Source organism: Acinonyx jubatus, chromosome X (assembly GCF_027475565.1).
Source record: "Acinonyx jubatus isolate Ajub_Pintada_27869175 chromosome X, VMU_Ajub_asm_v1.0, whole genome shotgun sequence".
Taxonomy (NCBI): domain Eukaryota; kingdom Metazoa; phylum Chordata; class Mammalia; order Carnivora; family Felidae; genus Acinonyx; species Acinonyx jubatus.
This window is the reverse complement of record NC_069389.1, coordinates 102,694,243-102,706,708: the sequence shown is the minus strand read 5'-3', so window position 1 is coordinate 102,706,708 and position 12,466 is coordinate 102,694,243.

Sequence of the window (12,466 nt, the reverse complement as noted above, 5' to 3'; positions counted from 1 at the left end):
AGTAAAATGACCTGGAATGGTTCTCTCAAACCGTTTTAGGCATTTTATTTTTAAATGACTGTAAAGTCAGTTATTATGCACTACTCTGAAAATCATTTTTTCTCTCTCTCTCTCATTAATGGTGACCACCCTTCCTTTTAAGCTGAGAAGTCCATCAGAAACAGCAAGGATAGCCTACCTTCTGAACCTCCCAAAATACACTTTTCAGCACCTTCAGATGTCTCTCATCACCGCTACCGTAGCCATCTTCTATCATTCATAAATGCAGATAAATGCCATATGGCTGCTATTGACATGGACATATAGGACAGTTTGGACTGACTGCTCTTCGGCTGTCCCTCTAAATGAAAAGACTAGACTCAATTATTCAAATTGAACTAGGAACCCTAAGCCTTAACAGCTTTCTGCGCCACTGTCAATTTGTGCTTCCTCCTCCAAACAATGCAGGTTTGGCTTGTAGACCCCCAACAATTGTAATCAATGTATTTTTTCAGAGACACCATGAAAACTTCCTGGATTTTATTTCTTATAAGAGAGCAAAATATTAACTTGTCTTTCTCCTGTAAACACAATGGCTTGCCCCTCAGGAGTGACAATAAGGGACATTCCAGTGTTTAAAGAAATGTCACAGTAGACTGTATAGCCCTCAATGACTGAAAAGATGTCTCCACACTGAAGTTACACTTAAGGGATCTTACTGGAAGGATAAATGGCCCTTAAATACACATCCTGCAAGCCATTATATCTAATACAGGAATTACTTTCAGAAAAGATGGTATAGAGTGTTGGCGTGATGTGTCAGTCAGGATTCAACCAGAGAACCAGATACACACACACACACACACCTCCAGCATCTGACATGGAGACGTGTGTGTGTGTGTGTGTGTATACACTTGTTACAGGGAGTAGAAACACATTGTTGTCAGGGATATATTTTTAAGGCTGTGTCTCCATGTCAGATGCTGGAGATTTGTTACAGAATTTGATAAATGGAATTGGATTTTTTATAGGGAATTAGCATACATCATTGTTAGCACCATCTCTTTAAGGCTGTGTCTGCATGTCAGGTGCTAGATCTTGAAGTCTAGAATTCAGAGAGGTAAAATCATAAGCAGACTGGATCCTCACAACATGAGCATGAAACCCCTCAAGGATAAATAACAACACATGCCCATTATTTTTTATTAATAAAGTTCTATTTATTTACTTTGAGAGAGACAGAGATGGTGTGAGTGGGGGAAGGACAGAGAGAGAGGGAGAGAAAGAGAACCCCAAGCAGGCTCCATGCTGCCAGCACAGAGCCTGATGCAGGGCTTGAACTCACAAACCATGAGATCATGACCCGAGCCAAAACGAAGAGTCAGACATTCAACCAAAGAGACACCCAAGTGTCCCAACACATATCCATTCTGGTTGCCATTGACCTAGGTACAAGCTGAAGCTGAGGCCCCTTATCATGGAAATAAATATATAAATAAATATAAAAATAAATATAAATTCATAAAAACTGAAGGAGAATCCAGGAAAACTAGAGAAACCATAGGCTTACATGTTGCTTCATGCCAAAAGAGTCAGCAAATCAGGAATAATAATGAAAGTTATGAAATGACTAGCGCCTCCCTCCTGCTCTTCCAAATCTTCTGAATTCCTCTATGTGAACTGTCCTACAAAGAAACATACACTAAAGGGAATCCTTAGAAATTTAGTTTAGCCTAGCCAAGTTGACACATTACAAAGCCATCTGGCATGATTTAAGCTAAAATGATTGACAACATTGCCCTAGGCTTGCATGATATCCAGGTCAGTCTCAACTTGCTGGCCAGGTTTATTATGGGTAATAGAATTGCCCTAGATTTCCACTTTGTGGGATGAGGCAGAGGCTGTGAAATTAAATAATACATTCTTTGTGCCTGGATTAATGCCTCAGACAGAGTAGAAAAGTCAATAAATAAACTTAAGGAGATGGAAAAAAGAAAAATTATCTCAATTTTCAGATGCCATGATCTTGTGTAGAGGAAACCTTAAGGAATACAATTTTTAAAAGTAGAATGAATAATCAAGTTCTGCAAGATTACAAATTACATCAATGTAAAGAAAAAGACTTGTAGTTTTAAATATTTGAAATTCACAGTCCAAAAATGAAATTAAGAAAGCTATTCCATTTACAATACCATCAGAAATTAAAGTATTTAGGATTAAGTTTAACAAAAAAAGTATAAAACTTGCATTCCAAAAACTGTAAAACATTACTGGAAGAAATTAAAAATCTTAATAATTGAAAAAACATGTTCATGGATGAGAAGATAATATTGTTAAAATGACAATGCTCTCCAAATTAATCTAAAGATTCAGTGAATTTCCTATAAAGATCCAAGCCTGATTATTTGCAGAAAATGACTGATTGTGAAATTCATATACAATTGCAAAGGACCTAAAATAACAAAAGGCTCTAGAAAATAAACAAAAAAAATTAGAATGATTCACACTTCCTGACTTCAAAACTTACTACAAAAAAACAGTAGTCAATATATCATGGTACTTCCTTAAAAGATATGTATATATCAGTGGAATACAATTGAGCATCCAGAAATAAACTCATTCATATGTGTTCGGTTGATTTTCAACATTGGTGTCACGATAATTCAAAGGGGGAAATAATGATTTCCAGCAATGATGCTGGAAAAAATGGATCCCTATATCAAAAGAATGAAGTTGAGCACCTACTTCAAATCATATACAAAACAACTGAAACTTGAGACCCAAATGTAAGAACTAAAACTATAAAATTCTTAGAAAAAAAAAAACATAGGAGTAACCCTTTGTGACCTCAGTTCAGGCAATTATTTTTTATATATGGCACCAGAAGCACAATCACTAAAAGACAAAATAGGTAAACTACCTCAAAATTTTAAACTTGTCTTCTGCAAATGACTCTCAAAAAGGGGAAAACAGTATAGATCATATGATAGACTACAAAACAAGTCTCAATACATTTATTTAAGAAGATTGAAATCATATCAAGCATCTTTTCTGATTACAATGTCATGACACTGGAAATTAATTTTTTTTCACTATATGAAATTTATTGTCAAATTGGTTTCCATACAACACCCAGTGCTCATCCCAAAAGGTGCCCTCCTCAATACCCATCACCCACGCTCTCCTCCCTCCCACCCCCCATCAACCCTCAGTTTGTTCTCAGTGTTTAAGAGTCTCTTATGCTTTGGCTCTCTCCCAATCTAACCTCTTTTTTTTTTTCCTTCCCCTCCTCCATGGGATTCTGTTAAGTTTCTCAGGATCCACATAAGAGTGAAAACATATGGTATCTGTCTTTCTCTGTATGGCTTTTTTCACTTAGCATCACACTCTCCAGTTCCATCCACGTTGCTACAAAGGGCCATATTTCATTCCTTCTCATTGCCATGTGGTACTCCATTGTGTATATAAACCACAATTTCTTTATCCATTCATCAGTTGATGGACATTTAGGATCTTTCCATAATTTGGTTACTGTTGAGAGTGCTGCTATAAACATTGGGGTACAAGTGCCCCTATGCATCGGTACTCCTGTATCCCTTGGGTAAATTCCTAGCAGTGCTATTGCTGGGTCATAGGGTAGGTCTATTTTTAATTTTCTAAGGAACCTCCACACTGCTTTCCAGAGTGGCTGCACCAATTTGCATTCCCACCAACAGTGCAAGAGGGTTCCCGTTTCTCCACATCCTCTCCAGCATCTATAGTCTCCTGATTTGTTCATTTTGGCCACTCTGACTGGCGTGAGGTGATATCTGAGTGTGGTTTTGATTTGTATTTCCCTGATAAGGAGGGATGTTGAGCATCTTTTCATGTGCCTGTTGGCCATCCAGATGTCTTCTTTAGAGAAGTGTCTGTTCATGTTTTCTGCCCATTTCTTCACTGGGTTAGTTGTTTCTCGGGTGTGGAGTTTGGTGAGCTCTTTATAGATTTTGGATACTAGCCCTTTGTCCGATATGTCATTTGCAAATATCTTTTCCCATTCCGTTGGTTGCCTTTTAGTTTTGTTGGTTGTTTCCTTTGCTTTGCAGAAGCTTTTTATCTTCATAAGGTCCCAGTAATTCAGTTTTGCTTTTAATTCCCTTGCCTTTGGGGATGTGTCGAGTAAGAGATTGCTACGGTTGAGGTCAGAGAGGTCTTTTCCTGCTTTCTCCTCTAAGGTGTTGATGGTTTCCTGTCTCACATTCAGGTACTTTATCCATTTTGAGTTCATTTTTGTGAATGGTGTGAGAAAGTGGTCTAGTTTCAACCTTCTGCATGTTGCTGTCCAGTTCTCCCAGCACCATTTGTTAAAGAGACTCTCTTTTTTCCATTGGATGTTCTTTCCTGCTTTGTCAAAGATGAGTTGGCCATACGTTTGTGGGTCTAGTTCTGGGGTTTCTATTCTAGTCCATTGGTCTATGTGTCTGTTTTTGTGCCAATACCATGCTGTCTTGATGATTACAGCTTTGTAGTAGAGGCTAAAGTCTGGGATTGGGATGCCTCCTGCTTTGGTCTTCTTCTTCAAAATTACTTGGGCTATTTGGGGCCTTTTGTGGTTACATATGAATTTTAGAATTGCTTGTTATAGTTTCGAGAAGAATGCTGGTGCAATTTTGATTGGGATTGCATTGAATGTGTAGATAGCTTTGGGTAGTATTGACATTTTGACAATATTTATTCTTCCAATCCATGAGCAGGGAATGTCTTTCCATTTCTTTCTATCTTCTTCAATTTCCTTCATAAGCTTTCTATAGTTTTCAGCATACAGATCTTTTACATCTTTGGTTAGATTTATTCCTAGGTATGTTATGCTTCTTGGTGCAATTGTGAATGGGATCCGTTTCTCTATTTGTCTTTCTGTTGCTCATTGTTAGTGTATAAGAATGCAACTGATTTCTGTACATTGATTTTGTATCCTGCAACTTTGCTGAATTCATGTATCAGTTCTAGGAGACTTTTGGTGGAGTCTATTGGATTTCCCATGTATAATGTCATGTCATCTGCAAAAAGCGAAAGCTTGACTTCATCTTTGCCAATTTTGAGGCCTCTGATTTCCTTTTGTTGTCTGATTGCTGATGCTAGAACTTCCAACACTATGTTAAACAACAGCGGTGAGAGTGGACATCCCTGTCGTGTTCCTGATCTCAGGGAAAAAGCTCTCAGTTTTTCCCCATTGAGGATGATGTTAGCTGTGGGCTTTTCATAAATGGCTTTTATGATCTTTACGTATGTTCCTTCTATCCCGACTTTCTCAAGGTTTTTATTAAGAAAGGGTGCTGGATTTTGTCAAAGGTCTTTTCTGCATCCATTGACAGGATCATATGGTTCTTCTCTTTTCTTTTATTAATGTGATGTATCACATTGATTGATTTGCGAATGTTGAACCAGCCATGCATCCCAGGAATGAATCCCACTTGGTCATGGTGAATAATTCTTTTTATATGCTGTTGAATTCGATTTGCTAGTATCTTATTGAGAATTTTTGCATCCATATTCATCAGGGATACTGGCCTGTAGTTCTCTTTTTTTACTGGGTCTCCGGCTGGTTTGGGAATCAATGTAATACTGGCTTCATAGAAGGAGTCTGGATGTTTTCCTTCCCTTTCTATTTCTTGGAATAGCTTGATAAGGATAGGTATTATTTCTGCTTTAAACGTCTGGTAGAACTCCCCTGGGAAGCCATCTGGTCCTGGACTCTTATTTGTTGGGAGATTTTTGATAACCAATTCAATTTCTTCGCTGGTTATGGGTCTGTTCCAGCTTTCTCTCTCCTCCTGATTGAGTTTTGGAAGAGTGTGGGTATTTAGGAATTTGTCCATTTATCCAGGTTGTCCAATTTGTTTGCATATAATTTTTCATAGTGTTCCCTAATTGTTTGTATCTCTGAGGGATTGGTTGTAATAATTCCATTTTCATTCATGATTTTATCCATTTGGGTCATCTCCCTTTTCTTTTTGAGAAGCCTGGCTAGAGGTTTGTCAATTTTGTTTATTTTTTCAAAAAACCAACTCTTGGTTTCGTTGATCTGCTCTACAGTTTTTTTAGATTCTATATTGTTTATTTCTGCTCTGATCTTTATTATTTCTCTTCTTCTGCTGGGTTTGGGCTGCCCTTGCTGTTCTGCTTCTACTTCCTTTAGGTGTGCTGTTAGATTTTGTATTTGGGATTTTTCTTGTTTCTTGAGATAGGCCTGGATTGCGATATATTTTCCTCTCAGGACTGCCTTTGCTGCATCCCAAAGCGTCTGGATTGTTGTATTTTCATTTTCATTTGTTTCCATATATTTTTTAATTTCTTCTCTAATTGCCTGGTTGACCCACTCATTCTTTAGTAGGGTGTTCTTTAACCTCCATGCTTTTGGAGGTTTTCCAGACTTTTTCCTGTGGTTGATTTCAAGCTTCATAGCATTGTGGTCTGAAAGTATGCATGGTATATTTTCAATTCTTGTAAACTTATGAAGGGCTGTTTTGTGACCCAGTAGATGATCTATCTTGGAGAATGTTCCATGTGCACTCGAGAAGAAAGTATATTCTGTTGCTTTGGGATGCAGAGTTCTAAATATATCTGTCAAGTCCATCTGATCCAATGTCTCATTCAGGGCATTTGTTTCTTTATTGACCGTGTGTCTAGATGATCTATCCATTTCTGTAAGTGGAGTGTTAAAGTCCCCTGCAATTACCGCATTCTTATCAATGAGGTTGCTTATGTTTATGAGTAATTCTTTTATATATTTGGGGGCTCCCGTATTCGGCGCATAGACATTTATAATTGTTAGCTCTTCCTGGTGGATAGACCCTGTAATTATTATATAATGCCCTTCTTCATCTCTTGTTACAGCCTTTAATTTAAAGTCTAGTTTGTCTGATATAAGAATGGCTACTCCAGCTTTCTTTTGGCTTCCAGTAGCATGATAAATAGTTCTCCATCCCCTCACTCTCAATCTGAAGGTGTCCTCAGGTCTAAAATGAGTCTCTTGTAGACAGCAAATACATGGGTCTTGTTTTTTTATCCATTCTGATACCCTATGTCGTTTGGTTGGCTCATTTAATCCATTTACATTCAGTGTTATTATAGAAAGATACGGGTTTAGAGTCATTGTGATGTCTGTATGATTTATGCTTGTAGCGATGTCTCTGGTACTTTGTCTCACAGGATCCCCCTTAGGATCTCTTGTAGGGCTGGTTTAGTGGTGACAAATTCCTTCAGTTTTTGTTTGTTTGGGAAGACCTTTATCTCTCCTTCTATTCTAAATGACAGACTTGCTGTATAGAGGATTCTCGGCTGCATATTTTTTCTGTTCAGCACATTGTAGATCTCGTGCCAATCCTTTCTGGCCTGCCAAGTTTCAAAAGAGAGATCAGTCAAGAGTCTTATAGGTCTCCCTTTATATGTTAGGGCACGTTTACCCCTTGCTGCTTTCAGAATTTTCTCTTTATCCTTGTATTTTGCCAGTTTCACTATGATATGTCGTGCAGAAGATTGATTCTAGTTACGTCTGAAGGGAGTTCTCTGTGCCTCCTGGATTTCAATGCCTTTTTCCTTCCCCAGTTCAGGGATGTTCTCAGCTATTATTTCTTCAATTACTCCTTCAGCACCTTTCCCTCTCTCTTCCTCCTCTGGGATACCAATTATGCATATATTATTTCTTTTTAGTATATCACTTAGTTCTCTAATTTTCCCCTCATACTCCTGGATTTTTGTATCTCTCTTTTTCTCAGCTTCCTCTTTTTCCATAACTTTATCTTCTAGTTCACCTCTTCTCTCCTCTGCCTCTTCAATCCGAGTTGTCGTCATTTCCATTTTGTTTTGCATTTCGTTTTAAGCGTTTTTCAGCTCCTCCTGACTGTTCCTTAATCCCTTGATCTCTGTAGCAAGAGATTCTCTGCTGTCCTCTATACTGTTTTCCAGCCCAGTAATTAATTTTATGACTATTATTCTAAATTCACTTTCTGTTATATTAAGTCCTTTTTGATCAGTTCATTAGCTGTTGTTATTTCCTGGAGATTCTTCTGAGAGGAATTCTTCCATTTGGTCATTTTGGATAGTCCCTGGATTGGTGCGGACCTGCAGGCACTTCCCCTGTGCTGTGGTGTATAACTGGAGTTGGTGGGCGGAGCCGCAGTCAGACCTGATGTCTGCCCCCAGCCCACCGCTGGGGCCACAGTCCGACTGGTGTGTGCTGTCTTTTCCCCTCTCCTAGGGGCGGGATTCACTTTGGGGTGGCATGGCCCGTCTGGGCTACTTGCACACTGCCAGGCTTGTGGTGCTGGGGATCTGACGTATTAGCTGGGGTGGGTAGGCAAGCTGCATGGGGGCAGGAGGGGCAGGCTTGGCTTGCTTCTCCTTAGGTGATCCACTTCAGGAGGGGCCCTGGGCTCCAGGAGGGAGTCAGACCCGCCGGAGGGATGGATCTGCAGAAGCACAGAGTTGGGTATTTGCGGGGAGCAAGCAAGCTCCCTAGCAGGGACTGGTTCCCTTTGGGATTTTGGCTGGGGGATGGGTGAGGGAGATGGCGCTGGCGAGCGCCTTTGTTCCCCAACAAACTGAGCTCTGTGGTCTGGGGGCTCAGCAACTCTCCCTCCCTTTGTCCTCCACCCTTCCAGCTTTCTGAGCAGAGCTATTAACTTATGACCTCCCAGATGCTAAGTCCTGCTTGCTGTCAGAACACACTCGGTCAGGCCCCTCCTTTTTTGCAAGCCAGAATTGGGGGCTCTGCTTAGCCAGCAGGCTGCCCCTCCACCCCGGCTCCCTCCCACCAGTCTGTGGAGCAAGCACTGCCTCTCTGCCCTTCCTACCCTCTTCTGTGGGTCTCTTGTCTGCGCTTGGCTCTGGAGACTCAGTTCTGCTAGTCTTCTGGTGGTTTTCTGGGTTATTTAGGCAGGTGTAGGTAGAATCTAAGTGATCAGCTGGATGTGCAGGGAGCCCAGCATCCTCCTACGCTGCCATCTTCCTGTCAATCCTATAAATTAATTTAAAAAAACTGAAAAATTCACATATATTTGGAGGTTAAACATTCTACTTAAAAACCAATGACTCAAGAAAGAAATCAAAAGAAAAATTTAAATATATATTGTGATAAATTAAAATGGAATTATACCAAAATTTGTGAGATACACAGTTCCAAGAAAGAAATATTTAGAGATAAATGCCTACCTCAAGAAACAAGATAAATCTCAAATACAAAACCCAAGTTTACACGTCAAGGAACTAGAAAATGAAGAAAAACTACTGCACAAATTTAGTAGACTAAATGAAATAGAAACACCAGAGTAGAAATAAATAGAAATAGAGAATAAAAAGATAGTACAAAATATCAATGAAACTAAGGGCTAGTTCTTTGAAAAGATAAACAAAAGTTATGAATCTTTAGACTCACCAGAAAATAAAGGAGAGAAAACTCAAAATCCGAAATGAAAGAGAAGATATTACAACTGATATCACAGAAATACAAAGGATCATAAAAGAGTATGAAAAATTGTATACCAAGAAATTGGGCAACCTGAAAGAAAAGGAAAATTCCTAGAAATATACAACTTCCTAAAACTAAATCATTAAGAGATAGAAAATCTTAATAGACCAATTGTTAGTAATAAGATTCAATCCGTTCCATGGCTTCACTGGTGATTTCTACCAAATATTCAAAAAAGAATTAATGCCAGTCCTCTTCAAACTTTTCCAAAAAAATGAAGAGACAATTCTGCCAAACTTATTTTATAAGACCGCCATTACCCTAATACAAAAACCAGACAAGGACATCACAAGAGAAAAAAATTACAGGCCAATCTCTCATGAATGCAGATGTAAATATCCTAAACAAAATATTACCAAGCTGAATTCAATAATACATTAAATGGATCATACACAATGGTAAAGGAGCCTTTACTTCAGGGATGCAAGAATGGTTCAACATTGACAAATCAATCAACATGATAATCCACATTAACAAAATGAAGGATAAAAGCCATATGATTTCTCAATAGATCCAGAAAATGTATATGACAAAATTCAACATCAATTTATGATAAAAAATCTCAACAAACTGGGTGTTGATAGAACATAACCTCAATGTAATAAAGGACATATATATATGATAAGCCCTTGGCTAACATCATATTCAATTGTGAAATGATTAAGATTTTCCTGTAAGATCAGGAACAAGATGAGGATGTCCATCCACTCTCACCACTTTTTTTCTTTTTTTAAGTTTTTATTTAAAGTCTAGTTAGCATACAGTGTAATATTAGTTTCAGGTGTACAATTTAGTGATTCATACTACATCAGTGGTACTTACAACATCCAGTGCTCATCTCAACAAATCCCCTCCTTAAAACCCATCACCCATTTAACCCATCCCCCTACCCACCTCCCCTCTGGTAACCATCAATCTGTTCTCTATAGTTAAGAGTCTGTTTTCTGGTTTGCCTCTCTTCCTCACCCCCATGCTTATGTGTTTTGTCTTAAATTCCACATATTAGTGAAATCATATTGTATTTGTCTTTCTCTGATTTATTTTGCTTAGTGTAATACTCTCTAGTTCCAACCACTTCATGGCAAATGGCAAGATTTCATTCTTTCATGGCTGAGTAATATTTCCTTGTGTATAAATACCACATCTGCTTTATCCATTCATCAGTCCATGGACCCTTGGTTTGTTTCCATAGTTTGGTTATTATAGATAATGCTGCTATAAACATTGGGTTTCATGTATCCCTTTCAATTGGTATTTTTGTATTCTTTGGGTTAATACCTAGTAGTACAATTGCTGTATCATAGGGTAGTTCTATTTTTAATTTTTTGAGGAACCTCCTTACTGAAATCCAGAGGGGCTGCACCAGTTTGCATTCCCACCAAAAGTGTAGGAGAGTTTCCCTTTCCCCACATTCTCACCAACACCTGTAATTTCTTATGTTGTTGACTTTAGCCATTCTGACACATACCTTTTGCCCATTTTTTAATTGATTATTCATTTTTTGGCTGTCAAGTTTTATAAATTCTTTATATATTATGGATACTAACCCTTTATTAGATGTGTCATTTGCAAATATATTTTCCCATTCCATAGGTTGCCTTTTAGTTTTGTTGATTGTTTCCTTTGCTGTGTTGAAGCTTTTTATTTTGATAATGTCTTAGGGTCCTCTTTTAAACTAATGTGGTCCTTGACTAAATTCATTTACTTGCAACTGTAAAACTCAGAGTAACTTTGTTCTTCAAAGACAACAATGAAGTCTCTCTTCTAGAAGGGCCCAGTCCCTATTTTAAGAGCTTTTACTTAATTAAGTCAGGCATATTCAAGATAATATCCATTTCAAATAAGTCCATTTCAACTATTTTGGACTTAAATTACATCTGCAAAATCCCTCCTTGCTATATAATGTAACATAATCACAGTAGTGACATTCCATAATATACTCACTAGTTCCACCTACACTCAAGGTACAGGTTTATACAAGGGTTTGGCTCACTGGAGGTGATGTTAGAATTCTACTCACAATAGTCCATCCTGTGTCCATTAATGACTCTTGACTCAACCACATGCAAATTAGATTCACTCCATTATAAGGCTCCCAAATATCATTCCAATATCAACTCAAAATTCAAAAGCATGTCATCTAAGTAATAAGTGTAAATGAGACTTCCTAATGTAATGTAATCAAATTTCTGAGGTCCAATTCCTTTTTCTCATGGACATGTGAAAATAAAGAGACAAGTTATTTACCCCCAACATAGCATACATAAAATGGTGAGGAAGGCATAATTAGGAAGGGATAGGATAATGGCTGGTGGCATTGAAGTTCAAAAAGGGGAAAATGGAATGTGCAAAGGCATGGCAATTATGAAATATGACTGGACAAATATTGGGGTTTTAGTGTTGAGATGTCAAGCCCTAGGAATAATTGTGCATGGATTTCAACTTTATCAACTGAGTCATCTTATATTTTTCATGAAAGGTAACATGTGTTTGCAGCTGACTAGTTTTATTAGTGTGCTTTTTGTTAGTATAACATTGGAGGTATGGTGGCTTACTTTCATTTTATACTTAGTCTTTTTCTTTCCAAGTTGGCAGTGTTTAAGGCTCAAATAAAATCTCAAAAACTTTTGGATCTTGTAGGAATTTCACTTTGTTGACAAAAGCCACACCCACAAACTTATTGGAGATAATCCCTTCTTTAACTTCGATTCCTGCTGAGATGACCAAGTGACAAATCCCTTAACCTTCTAGAAGATCTCTGGTCTGCTTAATGAGGACCTGTGACACACCCCAAATCACCTGAAAGGGTTCTTTTAATGTTTGAATATTCTGATCTTTCTGAATTGTTGGCAAAAGCCTGCATAATCACTGACTTGACTTTGTCCTCATGCCATACGTTAGGCAGCTATTTCTGACATCTTCATCATCTGGAATCTGGAGAGACCTTAAAATTGTCAAAATCATCCAGTAGTTTTTTGTTTT